The sequence below is a fragment of the Capsicum annuum genome, chromosome 7, assembly GCF_002878395.1.
Source record: "Capsicum annuum cultivar UCD-10X-F1 chromosome 7, UCD10Xv1.1, whole genome shotgun sequence".
NCBI classification, from domain to species: domain Eukaryota; kingdom Viridiplantae; phylum Streptophyta; class Magnoliopsida; order Solanales; family Solanaceae; genus Capsicum; species Capsicum annuum.
This window is the reverse complement of record NC_061117.1, coordinates 200,636,230-200,653,759: the sequence shown is the minus strand read 5'-3', so window position 1 is coordinate 200,653,759 and position 17,530 is coordinate 200,636,230. Positions and strand designations below refer to the sequence as shown.

Genomic DNA, 17,530 nt, shown 5'->3' with positions numbered 1-17,530 from the left:
ATGCAAGTTTTTGAAATGACAGATCTTGATCTTATATCCTATTTCTTGGGATGGAGATCAAGCAAAGCAAAAGTGAAGTGTTCATTTGTCAAAAAAAATACGCAAAGGAAATTATGAAGAAATTTCGAATGGAGGATTGCAAGCCGATGAGCGCACCAAAGAATCAAAAAGACAAATTTTGTAAAGGAGATGGAGTTGATAAAGTTAATAAAGGGTATTATAGAAGCTGGATTAGATGCTTAATATGTCTCACTACGACAAGATCGGCTATTCTATTTGTTGCAAGTCTCTTATCTCATTTTATGCATTGTGCAAGTGAGATGCATTTAAGAGCAGCAAAAAAATTAAGATATATCAAAGAAACGGTTGACTATAGTGTAAAGTTTGAGAAGTATCAAAGCTTCAAGTTGCTTGGTTTCTCGAATAGTGATTGGGATGGATCCACTGATGATATGAGAAGTACTTATGGACATTGTTTTAGCCTAGGTTCATGAACTTTTCATGGTCATCTAAGAAGTAGAAAATTATTGCACAATACATTGCAGAGGCTGAATTCATAGCAGCAACGGCAACGGTAAACCAAGCCTTATGACAGTACTGAGATTTAGTCGACAACCAGGAAGCAATTGCAATCTCAAACAATCTGTTGTTTCATAGGAAGAGCAAAAATTTCAACATCAAGTTCTATTTCTTGAGAGAAGTGCAGCAAAAGGGAGAAGTGACTCTAATCTACTGAAAGTTTAAAAACCAGCTAGCAGATCTATTCACTAAGCCACTTCCAGTCTGCACGTTCGAGCTTCTAAGGCAAAGAATTGGTGTTTGCATTTGATAAAGCAAAGAAGAATTTTGAAAGTTGCTTTAAGAATGCGGACTGTCTTTTTTTTTTTTCTCCAACTTTTCTTTTATGTACAAATCCTAGTCAAATTGGGATTCCTATTTTCGTAGGAAACAATTAGTTACTTATGTTATTTTTGGTAGAAATAGGTTATTTTTTATGATAAATTTAGCCTATTTTTAGATGTAATAGCAACTATTTAATTTACTAGTTGATGATCAATAACAAGCGACTTTTACCAGAAAAAGAATTAACCTCTCTGCATATTCTCTTCTTTTAACTTCTCATCTCTGTTTTAGCGGTTAGCTTTTGAATTTAATTGATGCGTTATTTTCCTTTAACGGTTTGAAAATTAACATATACCATATTATTATTGCTGCGTTATTTTTCTTTAATAGTTCAAAAACCAACATATACCATAAATTTCAATAATTACAATTGAATTAAGAAAATGAACAAAAATTAAAGAAAATAAGATAATCTTCTTCTTGGCTGAGGCGTGGATATCTCTCTCTTTAAGGAGATTCTAGCCCACTGCAACATAACCTACATTAATCTAGCAGTATATTTCTTGATTTGTCCTCTTCAGAATACAACAGCCCATCAACGATGTACAACTCAAGCAACTCTCGATTAGTTGAAAAGTCTAAAGCTCCACCACAAAAACACCTTCCTTCAAAATATTAAAACTCTCTTTCTGTATAGTAAATATAGTTAAAGACTTCGAATATTTTTTTTTATCTCAACTCTCTCTTTCACTAATATAGTTACTCTCTTTTGTATAGTGAATATAGTTGGAGACTTAAAATACTTTCTTAGTCTCAACTCTCTCTTTCACTAATATAATTCCATACTTATCATATTTTCTTATATCTCACAATATACTACAACTTATCTCTACATCACAAGGAAGAAAACACCATTTATATAGGTGTAGTATTTTTTTCCATCTAGTAAATGAGGGAGTAGTAGATAGTGAAAAAGATGAATCTTTTAGAGGTTACATATGTTATATGAGTTACATACGTTATATGAGTTACATACATAAAGAAGTTGAACAATGGTAGAAGTTACAAGAAACTTATGGCCACATTCTTACCACTAACTCATAAGATTAAAGACACAAAATAATGAAAGTAAAGAAATATTAAGTGATAGAATTATGGTGCGATGTTACAATAGTTATCACTTACTAATAGTCACTATTTTCTCCACTTTATAATGTCCATAAATTATCATGCAATTTAATTTTAATATTAAAATGCACCAACAAAAATTTAGGCCAAGATTAATGTTTATAGCCTTATCGATGATTAGCAATTTATCCACGGCTGAAGTGATTCTCTTAAGCCCATCCCAATTGTAATAGTGCCGGGGCAGCTGTTGCAACTCCAATTTCATAGAAGGATTCTTTTATTATAATCACTAGACCAAACAACTAATTGCAGAACAACTCTGAATTAGTAAAACGAAGAGAACTATCAAAGATAACTAGAAGGGAGATGAGAAACTTAGACTATAAGAAAGGGTATAAGAGGACTAGACATTTTTCTCAATAATCTGCATAATCCTTCAATCACAAGCCACTACCCCTTATAATGAAACTGTTCTCATGCCCATTATTCAACCCAGATTCTAAATTAACTCTATTCCTTATTCTCGGCCCAATAGCTCTTGTCAGCCCAATAACAGCTTGTGTTATCTTGATGTGTACATTGGATTTGACTAGGTTCATAACAGCAGCCCTGTAAAATGAATCCAAACTGTAGTTAAAAGTTCCTCATCCAACTTAAAGTCTTTAGTCCATGCAATACGCAATGACAATCCCAGAAATATAATTTATCCTTACTGTAAATATTCTTGAAATATTCCTCTTTTGTAAAATCGATTCATATATGTTTTGAGTAGTAATTATTGGGTTTGAAATCGAAAGGCCGTCATGCAGAAGCTATTAGTTGCAAACTATGAGACGATAAATCAGACGACAAAAAAAACAATACTAAAAAACATAAAATTATTATAAATTTTGGTCAATTGGTCTACATATTATAAAACCTAATATTTAAGAAAATACAAAAACTAATGAGAGAGAAAATCTCCCCCTATCCAAAACTCTGAAACAACTACATTGAATATGTTATTTTGTTATAGTATGAGAAGGCGTCTTCCATTTATAGAGTTTCAAAACTTTTCCTCAAAGAAATAGTTTCGCCAAATATGAAAAAGTTTTATATTTTTCTTTTAGAAAAAGTAAAAGTAATTATGGTATTACTTTTATTTTTTCAAAACTCTGAAACAACTACATTGTAGATGTTATTTTGTTATAGTAAGAGAAGGGGTCTTCCATTTATAGAGTTTCAAAACTTTTCCTCAAAGAAATAATTTCGCCAAATATGGAAAAGTTTTATATTTTTCTTTTAGTAAAAGTAATTATGGTATTACTTTTATTTTCCTTTTAAGAAAAAGTAAAACTTAAATTTGGTAAGAAAATCAGGACAAAAATTCTAATAAATCTCCCCTTTTTTGTTTGATTTTCTGGCAAAATAACCTTGATCTTCCTTCTTCACACGATCTTCATATATCGCTGCTGCTTACCATGATTAAAAGTTGATATGGGTTAAAAATTGGAGTCCTATACATTAAAAATAAAAACACAGGTTGATATTATTTGAGCTCTGTGTTATAAGTAAATAGGGTTGAAAGTGAAGCCCTGTGCACTGAAAGTGAGCACAGGTTAAGAGTGAAGCTCATGTGTTAAAAATAAATTGACGAGTTGAAAGGAGCCCAAGCATAAAAATCAGCAAGGGTTAAAAGTTGGAGCCCATAAACATGAGTTGAAAATTGATTTTGATTTTAAAGATGAATTAACAGCAGGATTGATGAAAATTTGTTTGAAACTTTTTATCCACATGTAGTATCTTGAACATATATCTTCATTATCATCAAATTAGTTGCAAATTGATTTTGAACCGTCTTGAACTTGTCTTCAACCTCATTTCATCAAACCATTGGACCTTTGAACTGTAATCTCTGATACCACTTGTTGGGTTCGAAATCAATCATGCGGAAGCTATTAGTTGCAAACTATGAAACGATAAATCAGACGACAAAGAAAATAATACTAAAAAACATAAAACTATTATAAATTTTGGTCAATTGATCTACATATTATAAAACCAAATATTTAAGAAAATACAAAAACTAATGAGAGAGAAAATTTCTCTCTAACCAAAACTCTTAAACGACTAAATTGTGGATGATATTGTGTTATAGTATGAGAAGGGGTCTTTTATTTATACAGTTTCAAAAAAAATTCTCAAAAGAAAAGGTTCGTCAAATATGGAAAAGTTTTATATTTTCCTTTCAGAAAAAAGTAAAAGTAATTATGATATTACTTTTATTTTCCTATTAAGAAAAAAGTAAAACTTAAATTTGATAAGAAAATTAAGATAAAAACCTAACAGTAATGACTGATCTTGGATACACCTTTCATAAGAAACTTAGCATTAAAGTTTCTTCTATTTTCATTGATTAATCTGTACGCATTAATAAGCTCCTCTTCCTCTCGGGAGTGAAGAACTCAGTTGTTAGTGGTTAGAAAGGGAGTCTTTGTGTGGTGCCAAATTTGTTAGAACTGGAAATGTTAGCAGCATATGAATTGGTATTTTGGGAAGGAGGAGGAGGGTCACTAAGATGTTTGCAACCAACAGGATGGCCGATAGGCGTTGTAGAGGTTATCATGGAAGAAATCAGTAGTAGGAAAGGAGGCGAGCAGATCACTGCATTCCACTGGAGATAATGTTTAGTTTGCCACTCGTGAATTACTTTTAAAAAAAGAGAAAAGAGAAAAGAAAAAAACTCTTATTTTTTTTCCAAAAAAGGCTAACTTCGACAACTTTGTCGAACATGTTATTAGTTTAGCCAAGGTTTTCAATAGTATAAATGGCATCATATTTAGTTTGAATCTAATATTTGTGGATTGTTTAGTGTATAGGTATTACTAAAATATACAACAACATTACTTATATATTTCTACAAAGTGGAATCTGGAGAAGGTAAATGTACGCAGTCTGTACCACTACCTCAGAGATGAGGTAGAAATATTATTTTCAATAACCCCTGATTTTTAAAAATAACTGAAGCCCACTCAAGGTGGGTTTTTTTTTTTTGGGGGTGTGTGGTGGGGGGGGGGGGGGGGAGGAAAGACCTCAACCTGTATATTCATCAAATAAGAGTCAAAAGGGGAGGATAACATAAACTATGCCTCCAAACAAAATTGAAGAATGTAACACATATGAGAGGATAATTCTCATATACTAGAGTGTTGGGCATCTATTCAGCAGGATGCTATATATACTACAATACACCGGATATGACTATTTAGCGCTAGCATCATTAATAACAAAATGATTCTTTCTAGTTTTAAATATAATAAAGTTGGGAAAGTCATCTCTATCCAGCCTAATGAGGGATTTCACCTTGTCAGAAGAGAATTTGCATTCTCAAAATTGTAAGCCTTTTGCGTCTTTCTCCATAATTTGCAAGATAGTTAGCAACTTTATTGCACTCCCTATAAATATGAACAAAATTGCAATTAAGTGTGTGGAAGATGTCTTGGACCTAATCAATTATCTACTGAAGTTGTCAATAAGTTCTCATTTTGTTGTTAATCATGTTGATAATCACTTGAGAATCGGACTCCGATCCATATTAACACGATGAAGACCTTTGTTATAACAAATTCAAGTCTTTGGGCTAGATCCTTAGCTTCAGCCAAATTGTTACTGGCTTGTTAAAAATTTGTGTAAGCCATGAAGAATAGCCCAGGCCCCAGCACCGTCTCTGAATCCCACTACCTCCAATATTACCAGTGTTACCTTTGCAACATGTTGGATTTTATGGGTTATGGGTCTCCCATATGACCCAACCCGACCTGATCAATTTTTTTCTTTTGATTATATGGAAAAAAGAAGGTAATAGGGAGTAAGTTATGAATTTGAAAAAGGGGAACAGTTACTAAATAACTGTTCATCCGTCTAATTTCCCTATTTATATATTGCTTCTTCTTCTTCTTCAGAGTATGGGAAAAATAAATTTCATGAGTATAAAAATGCAAATCAAGATATAAACACCAAGAAAAAAATATTTAGTTTGTGATAATCACACTTTGATTTCAAGAGATTTAAAGCAGACTGGGGCAGATTATTTCAGTAGCAAAATCAACTCTTTCTACTGTAATATAACAAGGTACATACTGAAATTGCTCCAAATTTTACTATCAATGGCATCACAGCCAGGTTTAAATGCTCCATCTCTAAGCAGTAATTCTTTATATAAATCACTGATTTTTTTGTTATTATCAAATTATTTTAAATCAGTGTAAAAATTCTTAAAATTAATCGTTAAGAATTCTGTACATACCTATTAGAGAACAAAGTTGTCCAGAACAAGTTTGGGGAATTTGAACTCGACGTAAATCAGAATATCAATTCGTAATTTGTGATGAGTCGTGCTAGAAGTACACTTCATATTCAACTTTTTTTCCTTGTTGCATCTTCATCAGTAGAACTAGGACTAGGAGTGAAGCAACAAACACTGAGTGAAAAGTAATTGGGGAATCGCATAAAAGTTGAAAATGGAATTCGAGTGAAGTTGAAGAGCAGAGCAAATGAGTGGAAAGTGAAAGCCATAAATTTTGTTCAAAGAAATTTGGGCCTTTAGTTTAGTTTTTGGTCTTAGCCGTTATGAAAATGGTGGGTTTTTCTAAGAACTCCTCTATAGAAGATGAAAAGAAAGAATCCCTTTTTTATTTTCTTCTTGTCTTGAAAACGTAGTGTTTAAGTACTCATATTTTTCCTTGAATAATGTGTCGCACTTTTTGAAGAAAAGAGTTATGTGGAAGAATAGCCTTTACTTTTAGTGTGGTCCACATATGTTCTATTGAAGAGATAAGAAAAGGAGAGGAAAGTACTGCCATTAGTTTTTTTTAAGTGGAGAAAGTATTAGGATAAGGCCACTATTTTGTATATCTAACATTACTTTATGAATGATGATGTATTTTTTTTAAGGGATTAAAAATGACTCTTAATGATTTTGGTTAATCAAGTATTTGAATTAGACTTGATATTTGTTGTCTTAATTAGTCCCTTTATTTATTTATTTTTATTTTACCTTTTACGATAAATTTTGACATAAGATGTCACATTGAGTGGTTCAATCATTCTTATTGTTTCTTGGTTTCTATTTTAAAAATGGCTGAATGGGGACAAACTCGATTCACTCTAAGTAGAAGTTATGGATGTCGAGCAAAGAGACAAAGTGGAAGAGCATATCATCGAAGGGCATGTTTTCGAGGTCGTGAGATCATACGAAATGATGTCCCCAGGACGACACAAAATCTGTTATGGAATGAGAGGGACATACGAAGGGAAAAACAGAAGAAATTAAAAGAGTTCAAATCTTTTAAGATGTCCCCTAGTATTATAGTTGCTAGTTTTATACATTTGTTTGAATTAAAACGTGTAGAACTAGAAAACTATATAGAAATCTCAGATTAGGAAGCTTTAGCTATTTTAGAAAATTCTCTCTATAATCCTTGGGGTGAGAGATTAATTAATGTGTACTGCGAGATTTGGCCTAGCGAGCCTTTTTGGGTGTATATAAGTCATCTCGGATATTTGTTGGATGACTTTTATCTATAGATTGACTTTTTACATGAAGTTATTTATTAACTTTATATTATAAATAAATAAATATATATATATATATATATATAAAGTTATTTCTCTCCCTCTATATGAATTTCATTCATCTATTTGAGATTACAAAGACTTAATTGAAAGCTATCATCCTAATACACATTATGAAATTAATTTCTAATTTTGGCCAAGTGTTTAGTTCGTAGATGATGATTGGATTCATAAGTGTCCTTTCAATTTTACGCTAAACAAGAAACCTTTATGTGAAATGATATGTTTAAATGTGTAATTTGCATGCATAATTGATAAAATACTTGCGTGATTGTCTCTTAATAACAGACATGGCATCAAAAAGCACAATTGCTGACTGAACAAAGGAGAAAAAATAAATGGAGACAACTATGTCATTTGGAGTCGTAAAATATGGTATGTACTGGAAGAGCAAAATGCTCTTGAAGGTATTAACCATGTCTTATGTCTACCAGAAGAGGGTAATACTGCACAACACAGAGGAGACCTTAAAGCTAATAAGGCTTGGAAAAAGGTTGATTCTATTGCACGTGGGATTATTATGAGTTCTGTGGTTGATGACCTCATTCATGAGTATGAAGAATTTTCTATTGATAATTCTATCTGGTCTTATGTCTACCAGGAGAGGGTAATACTGCAAAACACAAAGGAAACGTTGAAGCTTATAAGGCTTGGAAAAAGGTTGACTCCATTGCACGTGAGATTATTGTGAGTTCTGTGGTTGATGACCTCCTTCATGAATGTGAGAAATTTCCTACTGCTAATGCTATTTAGACACACTTGTGAGGAACATATGGAGTTACTTCAGCCACCCACCTCAGGCAACTGAATATCAAGTTTGACACTTACAAGAAGTATCATGATTAAAACATCAAACAACACCTTAGGGTGACGTCCAATATGATAGCTCAACTCAAAAGTGTTGGCCACGTTCTTTCGGATGAGCAGCAAGCTCAGGCAGTGATTCGATCTATTCCTAACAGTTGGGAACACTTGAAGGTCAACTTAACCCACAATGACAGCATCAAATTTTTTTCTAATGTTGCCCGTCATGTTGAACTTGAAGATGAGCGGCTTGGTGCTGCTAAAGCTTCTTCTAATGCCTTTATAGTGAATCAATTTATAAGAAGTCTTCAGGATTCAAGCGTAAGAAGAAGTAGAAAAAAATAGGAAGTGTAAAGAGACCTAAGAAGGATCCTCTGAGAAAAAGAACAAGCCAAATTCCAAGAAGGGAAAAGAGTTTTTCAAGAAGAAAGACAAGTGCAAGATGATGTGTTATAATTGCCAAGTTCTAGGGCATTTTTCACGTGAATGTCATGAGCAGAAAAAGGTAGAATTTCTAAACGCAACTCTAAGTGTTGTATATGTTTCTAGTACTGCTTTATTAACTGAATCTTATCCTATGTAGATTATAGACTCGGGAGCCACCGACCATGTGAATCGAGATTGAGAAGCGTTTGTGGAGTTACGTCAAGTTTGACTTTGATAAAGGTGGATTTATTAGAAAATAAAGCAAGACTTGAAGTCAAAGGGATTGACACTTGCAAATTAGACTTACTGGAGGCCGGTCTGTTCTTTTAGATGTTGGTTTTTATTTATTTTTTAGTTGCAATTGTGTAAGAATTACTCTAGATAATGTTTTTTTATTTTGAACATCGTTATGATCGCTTTATTATTTTAGATTGTAATCCTTCAACTTATGACAATTATGTTAACCGTTGTGTAATGTCATGTTATTCTAGTAATAATGATGTCGATATACTTACATGGCATGCTAGATTGGATCACATAGGGCAAGATCAAATGAATAGATTGGCAAAGAAAGGACATCTAGATTCTTTCTCCAAAATTGAAATGTGAACTTGCAAAAATTGTCTTGCCGGAAAGATTACACGTAAACCATTAGGAAGGCTAAAAGAGTTGAATTCCCATTGTAATTAATTCATTTTGATATCTGTGGTCCAATGAATGTGAGGTCAAGGTCTGGTGCTTTATATTTCATTACATTTATTGACGATTTCACGCATTTTGGTCATGTTTATTTAATATCTCATAAATTTGAAGCACTTGAATGTTTTAAAAGATATTTGAATGAAGTTGAGAATCAATTATACAAAAGTATAAAGGCATTAAGAACCGATAGAGGTCGTGAATATTTATCAAAACAGTTTGAAGAATCGTGTATTGAAAAAGAAATTGTCAAGCAATTAATCACTCCCTATACACCTCAACAAAATGGTGTAGCTGAAAGAAGGGATAGAACTTTGTTAGATATGACAAGGTCCATGATGGCACAAGCAAATTTACCAATCTCTTTCTGGGGAGATGCATTATTAATTGCGGCCTACATATTGAACAAAGTGCCTTCTAAATAAGTATCCTCTACAACTTATGAACTATGGACCGGTAATAAACCAAACTTTGATTATCTACAACCTTAGGGTTGTGCTACATATATTAAAGATTGTTTTGGTAAGTTTGGAAAACTAAGTCCAAAAGAAAAGAAATGTATCTTTATAAAATACTTAGAACACTCCAAAGGGCATGTGTTCATTGGTGAATTTGAAGTTGGGAGTACTAATGAGATTGAATCACGAGAAGTCACATTCCTGAAAAATAATTTTTCTAAAAAGGGTGAAATAAAGGAAAATGAGTCTCTTTACGAAATATTGAATTCAGATGATCAAATAATGTCGTTGTACATGCTTGATAATTCAATAGATCAAGAAATGATTCTTGTTCCAAGTGGGAGTTGTGAATCCCAAAATCCTATTGAGAAATTTGAACTTCAATTACATAAGATTACCAGAAAAGGTGTGCCTAAATAACCTTATGAGATTTAGGATTATATTTTCTTGGTATCTCCCATAGAATTAGATGAACCTAATTCTGTGAATGAGGCTTTGTCGAACCCTGAAAAGGATGAATGGATAAAAGCGATGAAAGAAGAATTAGAGTCCATGAAAACCAATAAAGTCTGTAATTTAGTTGACCTTCCTTCTGGGCGTAAAGCTATTGAGAATAAATACATTCTCAAAGTTAATTGCAAATCAGATGGATCAATAGAAAGGCACAAAGCACGATTGGTGGCAAAAGGTTTTACTCAAAAAGCTGAAATTGATTATGAGGAAACTTTTTTGCCAGTTGTAAAATTTACCTCAATTCGCTTACTTCTGGCTATAGTTGCATGTTTAGATTTAGAATTACACTAAATGGATGTGAAGACCGTGTTTCTCAATATAGAACTAAAATGGATGTGAAGACCGTGTTTCTCAATAGAGAACTAAACGAGAAAATCTACATGGAACAACCTGTAGGTTTTGTTGTTAAAGGCCAAAAAAATAAGGTTTGTAAATTAAACAGATCAATATATAGCCTAAAGCAGACTTCAAGGTAGTGGTACCTAAAATTTCATAAGAAATTTATTTCATTTAACTTCATCATGATCGATGAAGACCATTGCATCTATGTGAAATAGTCTAATGAAATGTTTGTGGTTCTTTCAATTTACGTGGATGATATTTTATTAGCTGAAAATAATTTGGAGTATGTAAATACTGTTAAGTCATAGATTTCAAAGTCATTTGACATGAAAGATAGGGGTGAAGCAAACTAAATATTGGATGTCAAAATACAAAGAGATCGTTTCAGGAAAATTTTGAGTCTTTCTCAAGAAACATATATAAAGAAAATTCTGAAACATTTTCGAATGATTAGTTGCAAATCCATGGATACTCCTATGGAAAAAGGTGAAACATTAAGCCTTGAAATGTGTCTAAAGACTTAAAAAAGACATGTCTCGAGTATCATATTCTAGTACAGTTGGGAGTTTCATGTATGCTATGATGTGTACTCTCCCAAACATTTGTTATGCTGTATTTCTGGTTAGCAGGTACCAATCCAATCCTGGAAGAGATCATTGGAAAGAAATAAAGAGAATTTTTCGATACCTGAAGGGAACTGCTGATTATTCACTATGCTATAGTGGATTTGATTTATCCATAAGAGGTTATACATATGTTAATTGATCTGGTGACCGGTATGATAGAAAATCAACCTCCGGTTATGCAGCTTACTAAATGGTGGTGAAATTTCATGGAAAAGTAAGAAATAAACTTGCACAGTCCTGTCGACTATGGAATTCGAATTTGTGGCTTGTGCATCCGTATTACAAGAAGTTGTTTGGTTAAAGAGATTCTTTGAGCATTTGAACATCGCAAAGAATTCTAAGGGTCCCATGATTTTATATTGTGACAGTCAAGCAACTATTGCATATATGAAGGATGCTAAATATCACAGCAAGACCAAGCACATTGACATTAAGTATAACTTTGTAAGAGACAGAGTAGCAAGTGGAGAAATAAATTTACAATAAATTCCTACATGAGAAATGATAGTTGATCCCTTTACAAAGGCAATATCTAAAGACCTGTTTGAGAAACACGTTATGGCTCTAGAATTATGTAGGATATGATTATGTTACTGTATTGTAAGATGACTTGATTGTAATTATTATCAATATAAGAATCTTGAATTTATGTCCAATCTCGTGTGCATGTAAACATATGTTTATTAATATAGTGTGTCGAACAAGTCACGAGATTGGCTCTCTCACACGAGCAATCGCCTCTTACGTCGAGGAACGTGAAGAGATAAGTTCCACCATAAGATAATGACTTATTTTGTAAAGCTATTTATGAGTTTCTCTAAGAATATGGATTTGGGGATTATTAAAGAAAGAAACTCAAATTAGACATTTAGAGGTGTCTAGACCTAGATTTGTATGATATTGAATGGCTATAAGAATGAGACACGCACACCAATATAAGGTGAGAACATCGAAGCACGTGTTTCATACAACGTGTACTTAGCGCCCAATGGGTTAGTGAAAGAATGAATCTCTGCTCCTTCATTGTATGAGACCCTCAAAGTTATTTTAACTTTTCATTAAAGTACCCGTAGACCTTTAACTATTTCTTGAAGTTTTGACCGGTGTTGCTACTTTAGCATGTTACTAAAAGCCATGAGAGATTCGGCAATGTATACATGTCTAGAAAAACAGTTGATTTGGAACAAATAGATTCGAGTAGAAAGGGAAGACGATCAAAATGAATAATTTAACTTGTCTACACAAGACGGCTATTACACTAACCACCATGTAGGTGTCGAGTGTAATTGAGTATATAAAGTTAATCATGAACTCGAGTTCACCTCTTTAAGAGGATAAAGGGTCGAATAAATAACTACTAAAGTAGTGAATGATGTCTGGAGTATTGTGAGTATTAGTATACTCATATTAGTAGAGAATTCTTTTTACATGTGATTGAATTCCTATATGTAGTATGTAAAACCTTACAGGTAAAGCTCGTGATGCTCACAGGTTGCACGAACTATTTGTCGTATGAATTGGTGACTTATTAATGTCGTACTAGTTCGGATCTCGTCTACCATGTGTAAAGTGAGAGATGTTGAATTTTATAGGGTATGGATCGCCCATGTGACCCGACCCGATCAATTTTTGTTTCTCTTTTGATTATCTGTAAAAAGAAGATATCAGGGAGTAACTTATGAATTTGAAAAAGGGGGAACAATTACTAAATAACTGTTCATCCGACGAACTTCCCTATTTATATATTGCTTCTTCTTTTTCAGACAGAGTATGAGAAAAATAAATTTCTTTAGTACAAAAATGCAAATCAAGATATAAACACTAAGAAAAAGGCATTTAATTTGTGATAATCACACTTTGATTCTAAGAGATTCAAAGAAAATTTGGGACAGATTATTTCAATAGCAAAATCAACTCCTTCCGCTACAACATACCAAGATACGTACTGAAATTGCTTCAAATTTTACTATCACAACATCCATCAATATGAAATTTAGACCGTCCAACGAATTTTTCCGCAGAACCATCCGACTTAGAATAGATTGTTTCACTCTCTCAGTGATGTTACAAAATTCTTTCACCTCTGAGGAAATATGAAGACCATGTATTGATGATATAGCTGTACATAGTGTTAATACTACTACTGTTGATAATACTAACTATAATACAGTGGATCCTACATAGACTTTGATAGACTCTTTATTTATTTTCTAGAAGGACATGTGGTCTTTATATACATTGGGCCAAGACCCGAAAATAATAGTGGGCTGCTTTCACTATTTTCCTACAACATGTTGTGGGCTTTATAAAATAAATAAAGAGTCTATCAAAGTCTATATAGGATCCACTGTATTATAGTTAGTATTATCAACAGTAGTAATATTAACACTATGTATAGCTATATCATCAACACCATGAAATTGTGATTGATCAAGATATTGAGAAATTTGTTAACTTGAAGTATAATAAAATGCAAGTGTTATCAAATCTAGAAGGACATCTACTTTTCCAAATGTCCCAGCGAATGAGAGTAGGAATCCATCGTGAAACATGAGCATTAATCCTATACTTTGATTTTGTGACGGCACCACAAAACCGTGAAAAAAGAAAATTTAAATGAACATACCTTCAAATTTGAATCCCCAAAAGATTTCTCCCATAGCCGGCAAACTGATAATGATATTATTCACTAAGTGAAAGAGTCAAGTTTTTTTTTGTTTTTCTTTTTAATGATTTTAGCTACTGTGCAACCTTGGATCATCCTTTTTAACTGTTAGCTTAATTGAACTCTATTCCTCCGTCCCAATTTAACTGTTGCTTTAGCTCAAAAAAAATTATTTTAAACTATTGTTGGTCCTGCTTATATGGTTCTACTTATAAGCATCTACCGATGAACAAGTACCTAGCCGGCAATAATCCCCTGATTGGTAAATGTTGAGAAGGAAATAACAACATAAAATCCTTTCTTTTTTCTCAAACAAATTGACACTCTTATTCATATTACTTGTATGGCCTATAAATGCACATGATCTCAGCAAAGTATCAGACACTACTCAAGAAATTACTTAATTAAAAGCAATTACCTTGAGCTCATTCCTCCAAGTAAGTTTTTCAATTAATCATGGCCAAGGCTAGCAACAATTCAATCAACTGCTACTTCAACGTAGCCTTAGTTCTCACTTTTCTTCTCATTCTGACTCCATCGCTGGGAAGAGTATTCAGTATGAACCATTAATTCATTCCATAATTGTTACATGATAACTATTTGTTTTTCCTTTTTCTCTGAACTCACATTCTATATACATTTTTTGTTTTTGTTTTTGTTTACTTCAGTATCTAATAGCGAAGCGTCTCAGGCCGTTCCAACTTGTACTACAGTTTATAATGTAGATACTGGCGACACTTGTGACAGTATTATCAAGTCTTTCGATCTGAAAGTAGAGCTGTTCAGTTCTTTAAATCCAAACCTTAACTGCGACGATCTTTTTGTGGGTGAATATCTCTGCCTCAATGGCACCTTATCTACTTGAATCCAATTCATCATGATAGTCACGCATCAAGATGTTGTATTAAATTATAAGTGTATGCATCTCTAGACTCTAGTCTTAGATGCAAATTAGATCCCAGTTCAGTAATGAGATCTACTACTATACATTTGTATCCCTTCAATTTAATCCAATATGGTTAAACAAAGAAACTTACTTGGTTATGGTGTACCATCAATTATCAAGGATATAGTTGTCTTTTATTGAAGTTATATATGTTGCTTATGACTTACATTGTGTCTAGTGACCAATAGCAAAAATGATTCTCACGTCCCTAAGTCAAGAAATGACTTCTGAAAAACTAGGTGTTGTTTGTCAAAATATCTGTGTTCAAACAATAAACTAGTAAACTGGTTAAAAAACATAAAAGCTAAAAATAGTCGAGGCTACAGAATTTACTAAATGTCCTTAAGGAATTTAATCCTCTTACTGAATTTGAGGTGTTAAATTATTCCCTCCTAAAATAAAATGAATATACCTGTCACAGAAGTAGCGGGACGTCAAACACTTCCGAATTCACTACAGTAACGAATCACACAAAGACTAAATTTTTATTTGACAAATTATGCAGAAAAAGCTCATAAAATTTGATGAGTTCTGAAATGGTGTCTTTCCATAAAGACCATGTGTTTTTCGGAACTTTTAGTTCCCCTAGTATGCTAATTAAGTACTATATGCATCTCAAGATTAAGATTCAGCAAAATCTCCTCGATCTTGTTATTACCTAATTAAGCAATGTTTGGCGCTATTTAAATCCTAAAGCAAGGTTCATCTAGTAGCAGTGCGATTTTTCAATATTCAGCGTGAAAACTTGATCCTCATTTTTGCTATTTCATTCTAAGTCATGTTGGTTATGGTTGATTCTCTCAATAGAAAAACAATTTATCTAAAATACTAATTGTGGAAAATGAAATTTTATTAAATTGAAATTCGTACGAAATTTGGATTATATTAAATTCAAAATAGATTAATCCCAAATAAATATTGCGTATTAATATAATTGGATTAATTATTTATGTCCAAACATGTATGGATTTAAATAAAGTCCAATCTTTATTAGGCTAGTCCATAAATTTGGGCTACAAATGATGAGTCCACTTTACTAAGCTCAAGATATTGTCATATTCTAGAAACCCAAATAAGAGTCACGTGTCAAATGACGTGGCATGCCAAGTCAAGGGAAGGATCCAATAGGATCATGCCACATGTCAAAACGATGCAGCAGGCTCATGAAATCAAAGCCCATAAAAGGTGTCACGTCACTCAAATTTGATTGGTCAAAGAAGTTGATATTCATTGTGACTCTTCCTTTCCTACAAATATAAATAGGGGTCTCATAATTCAAAAAAGGACCCCTAGAACTCTAACAAGTAGCAAGAGAAAGCTCGTGGATCAAACGCCACAATTTCTCTAAAAAACTCAAACATTCAAATCAAGTTCATCAAGATTCAAGGTCAAGACCGCAATATTCAAGAACAAGCTCAAAAGCCCTTGAATTCAAGCACAAGTCAAGATCAAGTCCCTCAAATCAAAAAATCAAGTTCAAATTCAAGATCAAGCTTTAAGCCCTTGAATTTATATTTGAAAAAGCGAATCAGAGGATTCATAGAGATTGTAACACTCACATATAAAAATCAATAACTTGATTGTTGCAATACTTTTTTGTCCAGCAAATTCTGCACACCTTGTAGGACAATCTCTACCTCTCATCTCAACTTTTCCAACTGCAAAGTTCAACAACACTGAAATGACTTCCAAGAAGGTCAACCCTCAATCAACTGCTTCTAAGGCTGCTGACTCAAAGTTCTCTGCTGAAGTAGAGAAAATCCTTGGTGTTACTTTCAGAAGCTTAGGAGCTGTCACAAGGAGCAAGGCAGGCTTCCTAGGACAATAAACACATCCAGTGTCGTCTGGGCCAACTCTAGTTTTTGGATCTTCAACCCTAAAAAGAATGAATTCCAATGCAAGTGCTTCAGAAGAAAGAAGCAGTATGGCGAAATCGCTTAAGAAGACTCTAGCTCTACTTGATCATTCCGGTTCCAAACACTCTGGCGCAAAGAGCGATGATCGTTCAAGCAACTAATCATCTCCGACTACACCGCATAAGTTGAGCAATACAAAGATCAACTTGTGTAATAATCCGTGCTAATCTTCAGCATCTCAAGTGATTATGCAAGCAATGGTAACTGATTCCTCGTCCATGGAGGAGCAGCTGGCGAATTTGGCAAAGGCAATTGAGGGCCTGACCAAATATGTTCAGAATCAAGATGCTCGAATTGATAAGATAGTGGATAGGGTGGAAGGTCTGATAGATGAAGAGTCTAGCCATGCACCTGAAAAATCTCCAAAGATTCATGAGATAGAAAATCCTGTGAAACAAACGCCACTGACAAAAGAGGTGCAAGTTTCTTCTGAGGGAATGATCCCAATGGAGCAATTGAAGAAATTCATTGAAGGGATCCTCAAAGAAAAGTATGATGTTGTCACCAAATCTTCCCTTGGCTATGTCAAGCCCTACACTGCGAGGATAGAT

General features: G+C 33.3%; 2 long non-coding RNA genes across 2 annotated transcripts; one reads left to right on the top strand and one right to left on the bottom strand.

Annotated features, from left to right (window-relative positions):
* Window positions 1–2,230: 2,230 nt before the first annotated feature.
* LOC107878313 lies at window positions 2,231–6,697 on the bottom strand. The gene is made up of 2 exons (XR_007057718.1): window positions 6,257–6,697; window positions 2,231–5,405 (listed from the first exon to the last, which is right to left on the bottom strand). It is a non-coding gene; the product is annotated as an uncharacterized LOC107878313 (long non-coding RNA).
* Window positions 6,698–14,500: 7,803 nt separating this feature from the next.
* LOC107877298 lies at window positions 14,501–15,168 on the top strand. The gene is made up of 2 exons (XR_001676301.2): window positions 14,501–14,673; window positions 14,786–15,168. It is a non-coding gene; the product is annotated as an uncharacterized LOC107877298 (long non-coding RNA).
* The last annotated feature ends 2,362 nt before the right edge of the window (window positions 15,169–17,530 follow it).